The 14,812-nt window shown below is 38.2% G+C and overlaps 1 pseudogene; it reads left to right on the top strand.

The window, feature by feature from the left end:
• Positions 1-830: 830 nt before the first annotated feature.
• LOC102865838 lies at positions 831-1,202 on the top strand (annotated as a pseudogene).
• The last annotated feature ends 13,610 nt before the right edge of the window (positions 1,203-14,812 follow it).

Here is a 14,812-nt window from a genome sequence, read left to right on the forward strand (position 1 = left end):
TATTATACTATTATAATTACCAACTCAAGGAAAGTATATGCCAAAGTTGTATCCTTTCTACATAACTATCCTATCTATACACTAGCAAATCATTTCAATAGCTGAACTCCATGAAGAAAAATGTGACATCAAGATTGGAGGAAAACTCATCAACAACCTGCTTTATGCAGATGAGAAAACCTTGCTTACTGAAAGTGAGGAGGACTTGAAACACTATAGATGATCAAATACTACAGCCTTCAATATGTTTCATTTCAACATCAAGAAGACAAAAATCCTTCCCACTGGACCGATAATCAACATGTGGATAGATGGAGAAAAGACTGAAGTGGTCAATGATTAAGCTGACTTGGATCCACAATCAACAACCTAAATCCGAGCAGTCAGGAAATCATAAGACATCTTTCTTTGAGCAAATCTGCTCTTAGGGACTTCTCTAAACGAATAAGACGTCAGTTTGAGCACTAAGATGCACATGAGCCATGTGATGATCTCTTCAGTCACGTCCTATACGTCTGAGAGACGAAGAATGAATTAGGACAACAGAAGACAAATTGATACTTTTGGGTTGTGGTGTTGGAGAAGAGCTCTGAATATGCCAGTGGCTGCAAAACAAACAAATATGTCTTGGAAAAATTTCAGCCAGGGTGCTCCTAGGAGGCAAGGACGGTGACACTTCATCTCACATATTTTGAGTATTGTTGTTAGGAGAGGCTATTCATTAGAAAAGGAAATCAGATCCGGAAGTAACTGCGAAGGTCAGCTCCTCCCCCTTCTCTTTTCTCTTGGGCTTGGATCAGGCGGCAGCCAGGTTCTATCATCCCTCAGCCATGGCCAAAATCAAGGCTCCGGACCTTCGCGGAAAGAAGGAGGAGGAGCTGTTAAAACAGCTGGACGATCTGAAGGTGGAGCTTTCCCAGCTGCGCGTCGCCAAAGTGACAGGCGGTGCGGCTTCTAAGCTCTCCAAAATCCGAGTTGTCCGAAAATCCATTGCCCGTGTTCTCACTGTTATTAACCAGACTCAGAAGGAGAACCTCAGAAAATACTATAAGGGCAAGAAGTACAAACCCCTGGATCTGCGGCTCAAGAAAACACGTGCCATGCGCCGAAGGCTCAACAAGCATGAGGAGAATCTGAAGACCAAGAAGCAGCAGCGAAAAGAGCGCCTGTACCCACTGCGGAAATATGCAGTCAAGGCCTGAACTTAAATAAATAAAACACAAAACTAAAAAAAAAAAAAAGAAAAAGAAAAGGAAATCATATTGATAAAGTTGAATGAAAGAAAGGAAGATTTTCAATGAAATGGACTGACATAGTTACTGTAGCAACGAGGTTAAATATATCAGAGATGAGAATGGCACGGGATAGGACAGGGCTCACATCTGTTGTTCATAGGATCGCTATGAGTTGTCTTCAACACCTAGCAGCAACATTGCCATTTATTTTTCTACTTCTCCTTCTCCTCCTTTTCATTTTCCTCCTCCTCCTCCTCCTTTATCTAGTACTACTGTTGCAATACCACATAATATACACGTTCATATACTTAGAGTACAGAGTTTGCTAGCAATTCTCCAAGCACATTTTATACACTTAACATTTGGGAACATAACATGAGTTAGATACTATTTTCCTCCTCTTTAAGGAAGAGACAAAAATAAAACCATTTAAGTTGCTTGACAACACATAGTTTAAAGGTGTTAACAGCAATTTGGAGTTAGAAGGACTAACCAGATCATAGTAATATCTAAATGATTCTCAGGCATATATTAAAGAAAAAGAGAAGAATTATCTCCTTTGATTACACTTCTGATACTCATTATCCTTATGATTTTGGTAAAATTATATCTGAGGTTTTATTTCAAGTTTGTTAATTCCTCCATTAACCAGAAATAACACGGGTTTCTTAAACTTTTAGCTTTGAGCAATAAAATGAATGTTAAGCATGCATGTCGTATTTTTGGCTCAGTTGGTGTAGTCTGAGAAGAGAAGTGCTGCTAAACCATAAGTGTGCCTTTCTGTGAGTTCAAGTCCTCCAGAAGCTCCACGGGAGAAACATGGACTGTCTCCTCTTAGGAAATGGAAAACCTCTAAAAATTCACTGAACGGTCAGCTGAGAACTGGTTTTGTCTCAATGATGTTTAGTGAGTTTTACAGCAGATATTAATAATTACTTCCTGTCTTTGTGAGCTCAGATATAATTGTCTACATAAGTGGGAAGGGAAATGTCATCTAAATGAATGATATAAAAATTATAAATACTTCCAGAAAACATTTTTATACAATTTTGTTTTATACCGAATGTTATAAATTGAACAAATCATACCAGCGTTTGAGTAAAGAAATACAGTAAGTGTTATTAGGAAAAGAAATAGTAATAACATTATTAGAAACAACAAAAAAATCTTTTAAAAAAATAAGTGCATATATATTTACTAGAGATGACACAGTCTGCCGCTAAAATGATTCACTCTACATTGAGCTGTGTAAATCCAGAGTGCAGCTCAAAGACCAGATTACAAACACAAAGGAACAGTTTTCATATCACGATGCTAGCCTCTTTGGAGCTATAAAATTATTCATGAAAAAATTGTAAATCTTTTTAGATATACTTCCCAAAACTTCATCTCATTTCAAGAAAGTTATAAAAAAAAAATCAACCAACTGCTACCTCCTACACATCTTTGTTTATTAAGTATTTTTATCTGAAGTGCCTTACATTGAATAACTAAATTCGGAATAGAAATTTATAAGTCAGTTCATTTTAACAGTTAGGAAACCAAGATGATTAATGTATGTTTCTTAATATATTCAAAATTTTTAGTTTGCATGCAAAATACTCTGAGTTCTGCATTTAATATATGCCACAACACCATGCCAAATACAAAGATTGAATCCTAATAAAGAATAAAATTTATCACAGTAATATAAGGCAGTATAGCTTTTCATTGCAAAGACCTTTAAAGAACATGAATTTTAACTATGAAATAGTGTGCCTTTTTTCATAGTCAAACATATGTCACAAAAGCGTGTGGAGCAATGAGATATCATCTTATTAAGTGTAATTTTCTGTAACTTCAGTGTGATTTTCTTCACAGAGTTTATGTACAGTTGCCTTCTTTTCTTATATCCTAGGCAACGTCAATAAAACATTCTAAAAGCTCCAAAACCTAAAGAAAGAAAAATAAAGACAAACTACCCAGCATAGAGATTATAGTTTAAATTCCTTTGTGAAAATAAACAAACATGATATGGTTGTTGTTGTTGTTGTTGTTAGGTGCCATCAAATTGAGTATAATTCATAGCGACCCTACAAACAAGAGATCCGAACTCTCTCCTCTCCTGTGCCGTCCTCGGCCCCTTGACCACACTTAAATCCACTGCTGCAGTCACTGTGACAATTCATCCTGTTGCGGGTCTTCTTCTTTTTCACTGACACTCTACCTTTGCAAGAAGTATCTTCTCCTAGCACCGTGCTATAATTTCCTACGCAATTGTTGAAACTAGCAATAATATAAAATTGCATGTTATATTGTTTGAAAATATCTACATTTTGTTGGATCACCTTTCTTGAAAATGGGAACTCACCTGTATCTCTTCTGGTCAGTTCGTTAGGCAGCTGTCCTCCAAATTTCCTGGCATAGACTGGTGAGCATGTATAGAACTGCATCTATTATTTGAAACATGTCATTTGGAATCCAATCGATGACTGGGTCTTTTTTTTTTCAATGGATTCTCCATCTTTGGTGTTGGAGAAGAGGCTGGCATGGACTTCCAAAAGAACAAATAGATGTGTCTTGGAGAAGATGCAGCCAAGGTGCTCCTTAGAGGCAATGATGGTGAAGCTTCATCTCACATGCTTTGAATACGTTGCTAGGAGTGTAACGTCCTGCTTGGTGAGGTGAAGATGTAGTGAAGAAGAGGAAGATTCCGGACCAGTGGGTTGACATAGTGACTGCTGTAATGGACTTGAGTATGTTAGAGATTTTTGAGGATGACACAAGATGAGACAAGCTTCAGATATGTTGTACATAGGGTCACAATGTGTCACATTTGACTAGACGACACCTAATAACAAAAACAACAGCAACATGACTAAAATATGTGAGATGAAGTGTCCCCATTCTTTCACCCAAAGAGACTCTGGCCACGATTTTTCCAAAATATGTTTATTTGGGGGTTTTGGCAGTCAATAAGATACTTCTTGCTCTTCTCCAATACCACAACTCAAAGGCATTGATTCTTCTCCTACAATCCATATTCATTGTCCAGCTCTCAGATGCATAGCAAGTGATGGAGAAGACCAAGGTCTGAATCTGGTACACCTTAGTCTTCAAACTGACACCGTTGGTCCTCAGTTATTTGGAGAGATACTTGACAGTTTGTTTGCCCAAAGCAATATGTCTCCTCATCTCTTGAATGCTGCTTCCAAGGGTATTGATTGTGGACCCAAGTAAGATGAAATAGTTGGTAATTTCCACCTCTTCTACATCTATCATCATGTTGCCTACCTCTCCAGTAGTGAGAAGTTGACATTGAGATGCAAGACATATTGAAGATACTTTGAGATGATATTTTTTGATACTTCTTGACACTGAGATGCAACATATTGAAGATACTTTGAAGTAAATGTATAAATTTTAAAAAGAAATAGTATAGTAAACATGTATTAAGTAGGGGATAATAATGGAATGGAGAGAATTATGCGCACACACACCGCCTTATTGATGCTACTTACTCCCATGATTTTTCCATAGTATACACAAAGGGGTACGTTAGAGTACCAAGATTTAGGGAGAACACAAAGGGAAAGCTATACACTTGGCGGAGGAAAGCAAATGTTCCTGATTTGTGAAAACTGGTACTTCCCTTAGTTTATTTAAAAATGTGCAGAATTCTTTTCTTGTTTTACTTCTTAAGGATAAATATTAAGATTACAGTCAAAATAGCAAGTTGAAGTTCATGCTGTATGTCAACTGCTCTGAGGCATTAATTCATACAAAATCGAAATTAGACTGGTTATTATCTCAGTTCACGGCTGGCACTAACTTGGATAAGGTAAAGGGATGTTTTTGGAATAAGGAAAGGGGGTGATAGAATTCTTTCTTGGAGAGAATTCATTTGTGGCGAGAGATATGATGCTGAAAAGGTAGAAGGTCAGAGAAAGAGAGGAAGACCCTCAACAAGAAGGACTGACACAGTTTATACTACAATGGGCTGGAACATGACAGGGATCATGAGAATCGTACAAAGTAGGGCAAGGTTCAGATCTCCTGTTCATAAGTGACTTATTGTCAGTTCAACAGCTGCTCACAATAACAACAACAACAGAATTATTCTATGTCTTACTAGAGTGGAGATTATGATTAAAATATTTCAAAACTCATTGAACAGAACTTTTAAAATGAATATGATTTATTATGTATAAGTTATGCAACACAAGATTTTTTTAAGAAGTAACAAAAAAGCTTTCAGAAATCTTTCCATCTCTGATGTCCACTTAGATAGCATTTAATACTTCCATTATGCACGTTCCTGGTAGAGTGGGTGTCACTTTCACAGCACTCACGGTGTCGACCCCATGCAGGCAAGATGACCAGTTAACCACCCCATGAATGGACCCACTGGGCCTCCTAGCCTCCAACAGGGCCAGTGCTACCCTGTGTGTTTCTGTCCTCTAGACCCCATCCCAAGATAACTCCCCACTTCTCCCCCTCTCTCCCACTCTCTGCCTCTTCATCTAGTCATGAACCTGTTTGGGGTTTTTTTTTTTGGTGTGTTTGTTTGTTTGTTTGGGGTTGTTTGTCATGAATATTTTTGCTAGTTTTTAAATTTTAATAAAAATTTTATCTTAATGGTGATTTCAATGAACATTTACAGACAAGTTAGATTTTCATTCATATTTTTGTTGCATATTTTACCCCCTCTCCCTTTTATCCCCCTCTACCAGTTGTTTTTTTAAAAAAAATTATTCATTCATTGTTGTATAATTACCTCCCCACCCCTCCTACCCCCAGTCCTTTGTGCAATGTGCTTTCTATTCTGTGCTGTTGTAATACATATATTGCTTGATCATGTGTTCCTTTTACACAGTTCTTCTTTCATTTGTTCCAATGCAGTATTCATTATTTATCACCTCTTTTTCTAGTTTCTCCCAACCTCCATGTCAGTCCCGTTTTATAACAGTGTGTTATACAGTATTTGTCCTTTTGTAACTGAGATATTTCACTGAGGATAAGATCCTCAAGGGTCACCCATATAGTATAATATTTTATGAGTTCTTTGTTTTTCAGTGCTTTGTAGTATTCCACTGTGTGAATATACTGTAGTTGTTCTATCCATTCATTTGTTGATGGGCACCTGGGTTGCGTCCATCTCTTTGTTATTATGAATAATGCAGCAATAAACTTGAGTGTGCATATATCTGTTTGGGTGGCAGCTCTGGTTTCTTTAGCATTCTCCAAAAGGACAAAAAGGAAAGCCACAGACTGGGGAAAATATTTGGTAATGACATCTCAGATAAAGGACTCATATCTAAAATTTATAGAGTACTCCAGCACCTCAACAAGAAAAAATAAATGTAAATAACCAGTCACAAAATGGACACAGGATAGGAATGGACTCTTCACCAAAGAAGACATTCAGATGTCAAACAAACACATGAAGAAATATACAAAATTCTTGGCTTTCAGACAGAGGCAAATAAAAACAACTCTGCGATTTCATCTGACCCCAGTAAGCATAGCAAAGTTCAGAGGAACAGCAAACAACAAATGCTGGAGAGGTTATGGAAAGATCGGAACTCTTATTCACTGTTGGTGGGAGTGTACAATGGTGTAATCCCTATGGAAGGCAGTATGTGTCTTTCTTAAAAAGTGGGAAATAGAACAATTTGACCCACCAATGCCACAACTAAGAATATACCTGGTCATGGATTTGGGACTTCCCAGTCCACGCCCTTCCTGGCAAGTATTAGTGGGGACAGGTTACTCACAGAGTGACAGGTGATATCAACCTTAGTGTCTTGTGTTGGCAGCCCCTTCTGATGTAGGCATGGCCACACACAAAAACTACCACTGTCACCATCTCAGTGGATCCTGAGTCACGTCAAAGTCAATACCTCTGACAGCATTCTGCACCCCTAACCCTCGTTCCACCACTCATAACTTCATGTGTACGGTCTGGGAAACAGTGTAAAATAAACTCTTGTTCCTGTCTGTATTTTTGTATACTGAAACATGTCTACCTCTTTTCCACAGTAGCTTTATCTTAGTAAGAAGCTTGTCTCTCTCACGCTTCCTTAATTTCACTCTTCATAGCTCAAATGCACAGGACACAAGTCAAGTACTGGGAGAGGATAGAAAGAAGGTAATGCCACAGGATCTACTTGTGAACAGTTGACAATTTAGTGGGAGATTAAAAAGATTTAACAGCCTTTTAAAAAGCAGCAAAGACATGGGAACAAATTAACATAGCACAGCTACAAAATCAAGTGTTGCTGGGAAGTAAATTAAAAAAAGAAAAAAGACAGAGTGAACCAGGGTTAATCAGGAGTGATGCTGCGGTGATTTATAGTCTCAGCCAGGTGATAAAGAGACAGTTTGAGAAGAGTGGGAGAGAGGATGGTTTGTATAGATGAGCACGATGACCAGTCCTTAGCTGGCAAGTCAAGAGCTATCCTCAAAGTACGCAAGAGTCCCTAAGGCGGTCTCTTCAGTACCATGATTCTCCTGTCCCTGGTGGTACAAGAAAAGCAGTGCAACAATGAATGAATGAAAACCCAAAATCTCTGTAAATGTTCACTAAAACTAATAAAATTTAATAATTAAAAAAAAAAGAAAAGAAAAGCACATTTGTGCCCTCAGTGGCCTAATGGATAGGGAGTTGGACTACCAACCCAAAGTTCAGTGGTTCAAATACTAAATCAGCTCTGCAGAAAACAAAACAAAACCAACCAAAAACAAAAAACACAAACACAAAACCAATATTCACTTGTGCAATTTACTTTCTCTAAAAACTTGTTGGACCATCAGCTATGAGCCAGCTCCAACTCAAAAGGCAATGGATTTAAGCTTTGCGAGAAAACCCACAACTTGTGTTAGTAGTTCAGATGATTCTGTGTCTTCTTGGTGCCCTTTGATTGTCTTAGTATACTGCTGTGAGCGTTGACTCAGACCCTCCTCATAAAGGGTTTCAGAGGTAGTAAACCATATGGGAACAGACTACATGTATTTCTCCTGCAGAATGGATACAAACTGCACACTGCTGCATTTGCATTGAAATTTCAAGTTAATTGACATTTTATAAAGATTATTGCTTTTAAAAAAATCTATGTGAATTAAAGTGGCAACAGCAAGTTCTAAATAATGTTAATTGTTTTTATGCATTCTGAGGAGGAATTCAATCTAATCACAGGATTGCTTACGGATATTATTTTTCTGCAGTGTAGGATGAATTAAATCCAATAAGGACTATCTATTGACATAATAGTTTTAATAATTCATTGAAATGATACTTCTTTCTTAGACAACCCAGAGATCCACATACTGAGCATGTTCTGGTTGGACTGGTGGTTCACCAGTCCCTCCACATATGAAGAGGGAATTTCTCTCTGGAGATATAAGTTCTGGAAAGGCCCTTCTCAACCGCTCTCTTCTTAATTTTCTCTTTTTCTATCCCCTGTCTTTATCTAGATCTTTTCTTGAGCATGGAAAAGAAAAATTACTCAAACTACCTAAAGAAAGGAATACTTACCAGAAGGGAAATGAGGAAGGTATGAATTGAATATTTAATACGCATCGTTGTTGTTGTTTTTATGTGCCATCGAGTTACTTGTGATTCATAGCGACCCTATGTACAACAGCCCTAAACTCTGCTCTGTCCTGTGTCAATCGTACTGTCTCTGATACACCAATCGTGATTACCCCAGTCACTGAATCAATCCATCTCACAGAGGGCCTTCCCTTCCTGTGCTGTCCCTCCACCCTCCCAAGCATGAGGTTCCTCTCCAAAGACCGGACCCTCCTTACAACATGTCCAAAGTATGTTAGAGCCTCAGAATCCTTGCCTCCAAGGAGCTGCCCGGTTTAACCCTTTCCAGGATGAATCTGTTTGTTTTCCTGGCAGTCCATGGTACCCTCAATACTTTTCTCCAGCACCATAGCTCAAAGGCATCAATTCTTCTTCTATTCTCCCTAGTCATTTTCCAACTCTCTGATGTATAACAAGTGATAGCAAAGACCATGGCCTGTATCAAACATACCTTAGTCTCCAGAAAGACACCATTGCTCTTCAGTACTTTGGAGAGGCCCCTAACAGCAGACTTTCCCATGGCAATGCGCCTTTTAATTTCCTGGCTACTGGTGCCAAGAGTGTTGACTGTGGAGCCAAGCAAACTAAAGCTGTGAACAATCTTAATCTCTTCACCATCTATCCTGATGCTGCCAATTAGTCCAGAGGTGAGAATCTTTGTCTTTTTGACGTTGAGCCTCAATCCATACAGAAGACTGCCGTCCTTGACCCTCTGCAGCAAGCACTTCAGGTCTTCCTCAGTTTCAGCAAGCAGGGTTGTGTCATCTGCATAATGTTGATTGTTGATGGATCATCCACCAATCCTGACACCACACTTCTCCTCATAGAGCCCAGCCTCCCGGATAATCTGCTCTGCATACAGGTTGAAAAGGTATGGACACAGGGCACATCCCCAGAGTACACCTTTCCCAATTTTGAACCATGTAGTGTTTCCTTGTTCTGTTCTAATGACTGCCTCTTGGTCCAAGTATAGGTTTCGCATTAGCACCATTAAATGTTCTGGGATTCCCATTCTTCTCAGAGTCAGCCACAGTTTATTTTTTAAAAAAATATGCATTGTACACATATTTATACAAGTAAATATTACTACTACAATTCATTCTAATAAGATCAATAAGAGATTAGCCATCAAAATAAAGGGGTAAAACATGCCTCCAGTATTTGATCTACTATCCATCCCATCATTTTTACAATGTCTCCAACTTCTCCAGACCCCAAACCTTCTGCTCCTGGTGGGATTTTTGTTTTGGTGTTTTTGGTTTTTTGTTTGTTTGTTATATTTTGTTTTGCTTTTTTACTTGGCAATTCACTGGAAGTTCCCTAGAGGCTCAGGGGGCTGCTGACTGTATTTATCCTACGAGGGCCAAGAAAAAGGCCAGAGGGTTGCTGATTTTGGGTTTGGTTTTTGTTTGTTTGTTTGTTTGTTGTTTTCTTGGGTTTTTTTTATCAGAGCATGATTGTAGCCGTGGGCACAAGAATGTCAGAAATAATGAATGACTCAGAATAGGACAGGGATCAGAGCTATCACGGGGTCACTACCAGTTGTATTCAATTTGATGGCATCCAACAATAACAACAATAACAATAACAAAGGAAGTTCAGTGAGGCAAGTGTGGCTGACATTAGGATACCAAACAATTAAAGTGAAGTTACCTCTGTGATTCTTCTGACTCACAGTAAACCCACATACAAGCTGGGATTGTCCTCCACCAGATGGATCTTGAGATGTGACTTTAAGGAAGACCTCACAAGGCTTTTTTCCTGAGGTGTCTCTGGGAGGGTTCAAATGGCCACAGATAAGCTAGAGGCTAATACTGAACTCTTTGCATCATCCAGATAGTATTTAACAATAGAAAAGAGTATATAAAATTACATATACAGGTGAGGGTCAGGAAATGCTACGCCTTGGTTGAATAGTGACTTTGTACTTCGTGTTTTAGGAAACATTGAAGGGATTTATACAATAATCTTACGGAAAATTTTAAACTATAACAGCAAAGGTGTTTGGGAGTTCCATATTTCCTAATTATGCTTATTTTTATTAATGCAAAGTTCTTGTTTGGTTTCATTTTAATAGGAAAGCGGACATTTTTTAAAATTTATTTTTAAAATATCTCCATTTCTTTTTATGGAATATTTTCTTTATGGAACATTTTCTTTTTCTTTCTTTTTTTTTTTTCATAAGATGTGCCAACCTCATTGACTTCGAAACACCTACTCCCATTACCCTAATCACTGAATCGATCCATCTCATCAAGGGTCTTCCTTTATTGTGCTGTCCCTTCACCCTCCCAAACATGATGTCCCTTTCCAAGGACTGGTCCATCCTTGCAACATGCCTGAAGTATATCAGACAAAGCTTCAGAATCCTTGCCTCCAAGGAGCAGCTCATTTTCAATCTCTCCAGGGCAAATCTGTTTGTTGTCCTAGCAGTCCATGGTATAATCTACACTTTTCTCCAGCACCACAGCTCAAAAGAATCAATTTTCTTTCTATATCCCTAGTCACTGTCCAGATCTGACTCATAACACTCAATTGTGAAGACTATGGCCCAAATCACATGCACCTTAGGCTCCATTCTGATGTTGTTGCTCTTCAGTACTCTGGTCAGGCCCCTGACAGCTGAATTCCCTATGCAATTCCTCTCTTGATTTCCTGGTTGCTGGTACCAAGAATGTTGATTGTGGAGCAATGCAAAGGAAAACGGTTAACAATCTCAATCTTTTCACCATCCATAATGATGCTGCCAATTGGGCCCATGGTGAGAATCTTTGTTTTCTTGATGTTGAGCTTCAATCCATATAGGAGGCTGCAGTCCTTGACCTTCTGCAGAAAGCACTTCATGTCCTCCACAGTTTCAAGAAGCAAGGTTGTGTCATCTGTATAACGCAGGTTGTTCATCAATCTTCCTCCAATTCTGATGCCACATTCTTCCTCGTACAGCCCAGTGTCCCAGATAATCTGCTCTGAATGTATATTTGAAGAAGTATGGAGACAGAATACATCCCTGGCCTACGTCCTTTCTGATTTTGAACCATACAATGTCTCCTTGCTCTGTTCTGACGACTGCCTCTTGGTCCATGTATAGGTTTCGCATTAGCACAATCAAAGGTTCTGGGATTCCCATTTTTCCCAGAGGCAGCCACAGCTTGTTGTGATCCACACAGTCAAAAGCCTTTGCATAGTCAATGAAACACAGACATTCCTCTGGTATTCTCTGCCATCTGCCAAGATCCATTTAACATTAGCTATAATATCCTTAGTACCACGGCCTCTTCTAAACCTAGCCTGCACATCTGGCAGTTTTCTATACATGTTGTTGTTGATTGCCTTTGAGTCGAGCATGACTAATAGAGACCCTATGAACAAAAAGGCTTGAAGCTCCTCTATAACTATCAATATTTATCAAAGTTCATAGAGTTTCTGAAGGCATTTTATTTAGGAAGTGGATGCCAAATACATTTACTTGTTATTTTCATGTGCCATTGAGTCCCCTGCATCCTATGTACAATGAGTTGAGTCCCCTGCACCCAATGTACAATGGCTCTGAAATTTATTCTGTCCTGAGCCAGTCTCACTAATTCCAACATAACAATTCCCATTGCCCCATCATTGTATCAATCCAATCCATCTCATCTCCTACGCTGTTCCTCCATCCTTCCTAGAATCATGTCCTTCTCCAAAAACATGCCCAAGATACATGAGATAGAGCTTTACAATCCTAGCCTCCCAGGAGAAACTTGGTTTCACTCTCTCCAAGATGGACGTCCTTGTTCTCTTGGTGATTCATGGTATGTTCAAGACTCTTCAGTAACACCACAACTCGACGGCTCTTCTATCATCGTTAACCATTGTCCAGCTCACTGAGGCATAGCAAGTAATTGTGAAGACTATGGCCTGGATTAGGCACAGTTTAGTCTCTAGATTGATATAGTTGCTTTTCAGTACTTTGGAGAGGTCCCTGCGAACAGGTTTTCGCAGGGCATTTTGTCACTTTATTTCATGACTGCTGATGCCAAGAGTATTGATAGTGGAGTCAAGCAAGCTGTAATTGTTAACAACCTCAATCTCTTCTCCATCTATTATGATCCACTGCTTAGAATCTTTGTCTTCTTGATGTTGAGTCTCAATCCATATTGAAGACTATTTCTATATAGTAGTTGTTGTTGTTGTTGTTGTTGTTGTTGTTGTTGTTGTGACGGTCTACCATTAAATCAGAACTGACCTATAGCTGATCCTCGGGCAGGTTTTCAGGGTCAGTTAATTACACTGGGGGAGATTTCTCGTCCTTCTTCCACAAAGTCGCTGGTGGCTTCGAACCACATGCCTTCAGGATGGCAGCACAGCTTCTCGCACAAGGCCACCTGATATCTATCTATCATCTATCTCTCTATCTATCTATCTCTCTATCTCTCTATCTATCATCTATCTATCTATCTATCTATCTATCTATCTATCTATCTATCTATCTATCGTTGTAAGTAGCATAGCACTAGTCTTTCAATTTCCTGTATAGAGGATAACTCATTGTTGCTATGAAGCTGAACACTGACACTGATGTATCGAATGTGATAATGGTTACCCTTGGTGGACAATGTTTGGTGGAGCTCCTAGATAAAAACAGGCCTGAAAGGAGGAGCGAGGAGCGGCATCCACTTCCAATATAGCTTGCCTCTGGAAATTCTTTGAACTTAGAGAAACAATGATAATTATACAACAGGGTTCAGCTCTTTTGTTCACAGGGTCGCTATGAGTCCTCTACGATTTGAGAAAACTTAACAACGTAAACACACACACACACACACACACACGCACGAGCTCTGGTGGCCTAGTCACAAATAGCTGCGCTGCAATCCTGAAGGCACGAGGTTCGAGGTATTCAGCTGTTCTGCGGGAGAAGGACACGCTATCTCATCCCATACAATTAACTGCCTCTGAAAACCTGCTGGACGGTCAACCAGGGGTCGGTTCCGACTCTACCATATGCAAATATATATATGAAAACCAAGCCATTAAACAGGTAAAATCTATAGGTATCTGGTGTAAAAATTGTCTAGTAAGGGTATTGCTTTCATTATTGTCCATACAAATACATGATAACTATATAATTGGCAATGTAATGTTCCATTTTATATGTTTATATCGTACAATATTTTCATTTTTAATATTTAGTTTTTAAATGCATACTAGTTCCATGGACAAAATTGAAAACATTAATTTTATTAGCTCACTTTTCTTAGATATTATTTTAATACTGTTTTTACAGTGATTAAATAAGAGTCTATTCTTTCATAATAAGGAACAATGTTAATAACAGTATTCATTTTATATTTTCTAATACTTGCATAGTCATGCTTCCTCATGCATATTTGCCAATAATATCTACACTAACATCTGCACTATCTAGCTGCTTCAAAGTGAGTCCCAAGAATGACCGAAGAATAAATAAGTGAATGAAGAGAAGCAGCTTATCTGTATTTATTCTAAACCACCATTGAAATATCTCTTGAAAACTAAATGGACTTTTAAAATATCTTTTATCTCCTTATCTCAGCATTCAGCTTTAGTGAGAATTGTTTTTAAATTATTATAATACATAACAATTTTGTGGTTTAATAAGTCTTCATTTGAACCATTTCTATTAACTGTGATTGTATTATTACTACACGTATTTTGATAGTAGATATTTTGCATTTAATTGTTTTAAATACCACATGAAGTTATTAACCTTTGATATAGAAAGGAACACTTTTATAAAATGTGCTTTCTTAAAGAATTTTCCATAAACTTTATCTATATAGAGACAAAGATATTAATTTGCAGGTCACAGATAGTTTTAATAAACTTTATATTCAACATTTCTATTTCAAACTTTGATAAGAAACATAATAGTGGCTAAAGGGCTTAAAACTTAAAAGAGAAATAAATTCAGTAAAGAAAAACTTAAGAAGATATTTTTCTCTATTCTTTTTATTTTAACTGTAACATCTAAATGTTGAAGGTA

This window comes from Elephantulus edwardii, unplaced genomic scaffold (genome assembly GCF_000299155.1).
Source record: "Elephantulus edwardii isolate Elephantulus edwardi_28Jun2011 unplaced genomic scaffold, EleEdw1.0 scaffold00004, whole genome shotgun sequence".
Classification (NCBI taxonomy): Eukaryota; Metazoa; Chordata; class Mammalia; order Macroscelidea; family Macroscelididae; genus Elephantulus; species Elephantulus edwardii.